The sequence below is a fragment of the Podarcis gaigeae genome, assembly GCF_964106915.1.
Source record: "Podarcis gaigeae genome assembly, chromosome: 6".
Taxonomy (NCBI): Eukaryota; Metazoa; Chordata; class Lepidosauria; order Squamata; family Lacertidae; genus Podarcis; species Podarcis gaigeae.
In genome coordinates this window covers 78,726,207-78,730,813 of record NC_139682.1, presented here as the reverse complement: position 1 = coordinate 78,730,813, position 4,607 = coordinate 78,726,207, and the positions used below count along the sequence as shown (strand labels likewise).

At 40.6% G+C, this 4,607-nt stretch overlaps 1 long non-coding RNA gene across 1 annotated transcript; it reads right to left on the bottom strand.

Moving 5' to 3' along the window:
• Positions 1-900: 900 nt before the first annotated feature.
• On the bottom strand, positions 901-2,075 carry LOC310847553. Its single transcript, XR_014565896.1, has 3 exons — positions 1,974-2,075; positions 1,395-1,508; positions 901-1,034 (listed from the first exon to the last, which is right to left on the bottom strand). It is a non-coding gene; the product is annotated as an uncharacterized lncRNA (long non-coding RNA).
• Between the last annotated feature and the right edge of the window lie 2,532 nt (positions 2,076-4,607).

The following is a 4,607-nucleotide window of genomic DNA, read 5'->3' as shown; positions in this document are numbered from 1 at the left end:
GCTCCACCTACCACTTTCTATGTAGCCATTGAAGGAATGCGGCACATGGCCCAAAAATAGTACCAGACCTCTGATCTAAGGGATTCCCTTCCCATCTCCACTCTTCAATGGGGATTTTACAGTATTTATATACAATCCAATGAAAGAGGTTCTCCAACCAATCTACATATAAAATTTTTAACCCATATATATATATATATATATATATATATATATATATATATAGTGGTGCCCCGCAAGGCGTATGCCTCGCAAGACGGAAAACCCGCTAGACGAAAGGGTTTTCTGTTTTGGAGGCACTTCGCAAAACGAATTTCCCTATGGGCTTGCTTCGCAAGACGATAATGTCTTGCGAGTTCCTGCGGGGTTTTCCCCCTTTCCCCCCCCTTTTCCTAAGGCGCTAAGCCGCTTATCAGCTGATCTGCTGATAAGCCGCTTAACAGCTGATCGCTAAAAGCTGCTAAACCGCTAATAGCGCTAATCCGCTAAGCTGTCAATGGGCTTGCTTCACAAGACGAAAAAACCGCTATACGAAGAGCCTCACAGAACGGATTAATTTCGTCTTGCGAGGCACCACTGTATATATAAATGGAAGCATGGCATCTAGGTAAACTTCATTATGAAGCTTACTCAGCCATGCGGTGAATTAGAATATAAATTTTAATGTGGGGTGCAGAGAGGAGGAGAGAGAGAAAGCAGAAGGTGAAATAGGAGTGAGGAGTCATGATTAGTGTGACCTTCTAAGCATCACCCCAAAGAAGAAACATGTTGCCATAAAAGGGGGCACAGATATTTATATAAATTTTAAAATTTTTATATGCACATTTTAAAATAATTGCAATGACTCAAATAAAGAATGCAATACAGATCTCACTATAGTGGGGAAGACTCTGACCAGGGTTTACTTCTGTGCCTGTTTAGTCTGCTGTCCAAGGTGCTGATAACTGTTGACGGGCAACATATAGACCTTGCTTTCCCTTCTTACGGTTCTTTATCTTTATACCAGACTTGGACCTCCAAAGTCATCTGTCAGCCTGTCGAACAGAAGACACACAACTGACCTATTTGTGATTTGAGCAATGGCAACCAAGCAACAGCCATCAGAACAGCCAATTCACTGGGTGTTTCAGTAGTGGCTTATGACTGCCAGATACCCTACCTTTTAAGAGCTTCAAGGGAGTGAGAGAATACATGGAGCACCTATAGGGCTGCCTGCTAAAATGGTCATGAAATAGTCATATTGAGCACCGGGACAGGAAGGTACTGCTGCTTACCACGTTGCTGCATTCAGACACTTAAAGCTACAACCAACAGCCCTAGATCTGATCCTCGGACTTATTGCATATATCAGTAAATTTCTACTGTCTGTAACAGAGATAGGTCTAAGTAATTACCTTAGAGCACAGACTGATTACCTTCAGGTTGACATTGGTTCAGACCTTTTTCATAGATGAAGCCATTGAGGTCAGAAGGTTGTATCCATCTAAGTAGTACTCAGAGTAGACCCACTGAAATTAATGGACTTGACTAATTTAAATCCATTGGTTTTCATGGGTCCACCCTGAAGATGACTTAGTTGGTTAAAACCCATAACACTTTAACAGCTACTGGTTGGCTGGCTTAAAAACATGAGTTGACCTGGACATAACAAACTTGGCTTTATAAATCATGGCTTGTTTAGCTAGGAATCCATATTGTGCCTACTCACCCCCTTCCTCCCATCCTCTCCTTTTGTACCACAGTTGCCACTTTTATCATGGTTACTTTAAACCAAAGTTTCTTGTTACATCTGAATCAGAAAAACTGATCCCCAATATAAAGCCATAAATGTGCTTTAACAGAACCGGCTGATGGTGTTAAACACTAAATGCATGCTAAAAGAGATTACTAATTATATTATCAGTACAATATCCATTTAGCTTAATCTTGGATTCCTTTCTCTACTGCCTTACACTGCTGTATTTAAAATGTACCTTAATAGGATGTGGGGAATGAACGTTCTTAGCATTTTAGATATTTCGTGCCTTGCATAGTTGTTATATGCATGTTTGTTACTAGGATGGCTCAAAGCTTCCAGTTCCTATTGTTGCAGAACATTATTGCTATGACAATAGTGTAGTCATAGCAATGTCCCAAGCCAAACTATGTTTGATCTTCAAGTGGATAAAAGGCTTAATTGGACAAAGAAATAAAAATAGCCTGCCATTCAGAAGTTCCATGACCTGTTTTTCAGTCATACATCTATGATCCTGAAGAAAATTGTAAGTCTGGAGTTTGCTAATAGAACTGAGAGCAGAAAATGAAGCTGAATGTTGGAAGGGTTGGGGACAGATAAAAGAAACTATTTCTTCATGTACGGTTAAACTATGGAACTTGTTCCCATGGGAGACAGTGATTCGCACCAACTTGGGTTGCTTTAGAGGAGAATTAGACAAATTCATGGAGGATAAGGCTATCGGTGACCATGATGACTATGCTCTGCCCTCATGGCTGGAGACAGTTGAGCTCTAAATACCAGTTGCTGGAAACTGCAGGATAGGAGACTGCTCTTGTGCTCAGGTTCTGCTTTGCGGGTTTCCCACAGGCATCTGGTTGACCACTGTGAGAACAGGATACTGGACTAGATGGGCCATTGGCCTGATCCAGCAGGCTCTTCTTATGTTTAACTGCTGGCCCATTGCACTTAATCTTGAAACCATACTCAAAAAACAAATAAAGTCAAATGTTGTCAAACTGAATGACAGCAAAATATTTGGAGCACTTTAATTTACCAGGCAGAAATCTCAGTCCTCTTTAAATAACTTTTGTGAGTCAGATTAGGAAGGTCATAATGAACATTCACTGCATCTCAACCTTTTATTTCGGAAAGAGTTTCTGAAATTGATACAATTCCTTCAAATTTCAAGATTTAGCTGGCCATGACAAGCCACACAGAAGACACAAAAGGGTGTCTGCTTTGCATGCAAACATCATCTCTCTCAAAATTATCCTAACATATGCAATTCATATACATTGAATATTAAGAACTGTCTTTGCACTTATCTTCCCATGTCTGCATGTTCATCCATCCAAAAACAGCTGCACATTGAACTAGATGTCAAGAAGAAGGCTAGTCCTTTCTTACGATGACTCTCCAATGGTTTAAAAATAGAGATGGTTTTTGTTTTGTAAATCAATGAGGTAAAGATGTCAGAATCGGAATCTGCTGCCACGTTTGTCACATCCACACCACTCTTTTAAGGAACTCTTTACCATTTTGAGAGTCATGACTTTCCACAAAGAATCCTAGGAACTGTAGTTTGTTAATGGTGCTAACCTCACAGACCAGCAATTCCCAACACCCTTAAAGAAACTACAGTTCCCAGAATTCCCCATGAATATTCAAGTGGTATAAGTGTGCTTTAAATGTATGGTGGGTGGATGTGACCCCCTTTCCATTCCACATATTCAGCATCTTCTGTTCTTTTCTTTTTCTTACAAAAATGTATAGATGGCTTAATCAAATAAATCTCTTAAGCCATGCACATATTGAAATAATTATCAATAAAACTCAGATGAAATCAGCAAAACATTTTTTCATGTGTGTTCATGTGGAGAATGTGTGAAAGGGACTTTAATCTTTTCCAGGTGCTGTGATTTGGGGCTTTTCAGTATCAAGCAATTCAGTGCCTTAGTTTTGTCCCAAAACAATTACAAATGTCCGGCAGCATGCTGGCCTACAGTCCTGTTTCATGATCAAGCACCCTGAGCATCCAGAAACCAGTGCAATAAACACAAGGCCCTCCAAGGAAACCACAAGGCAATATTTAATTATTCACTGGCTTTCTTGCCATATCAGAGCACCACACTGAACCTGCCGCAATTGCATTTCAGAGGGCAAACACTATTCCTTATCTAAAGCAGCTGCTGTACAGCTGCAGCTCTTACTGTGCTTTATACATTTGTATCAGCATAGGAGAGGAGTATGACTTAACTTGTTGTGGTATTTAATTGGCTTATCCTATAAATAATAGTAATTAGCATCAGAGTGTGAAGTTTTATGTGATTACCACTAGTAGTACGCTCTCCTCTTTTCTCATGTTTGGTACAACTTCTGGTGTAACTTCCGTTGTTTTCTATTGCTCCCCTTCCTCAAAGACCTGCTCCCTGCTCCAATATGTGTACAAGTGGCCCTTTCTTTCTTTTGGAGGTTTCAGATGTTGCAAGATGCTATGGCAAGCAGATGTCTGAGTGTGCTTTGCTGCAGGGATGGGTAATGTGTAGTCCTTTAGAAGTTGCTGGACTCCAGATTCCAGCAGCCCCAGCAAGCAGAGCCAATGGTCAGGGATGATAGGAGTTATAGGTTCCCCAATTCCTGTTTTACTGCTATATCTGGAAACATCTCAGATGTTGGTGACTTGTGGAGGTCAGTTGGTAGATCACCACACTTCAACTAGCGTGATGTATCAGCAGAGTAAGTGGCGCGCTAGCAGAGGTTTCAAAGAATTCCTGCTCTCAGCAGAACAGCTCCTTCCTGGTTAAGGCCAAAACTAATCTCCCACACAGTTCAAATTAACAAAGTGTTTATTGTCTCCAGACAAAAGACAAAGCTAAACCCTACTATCTAC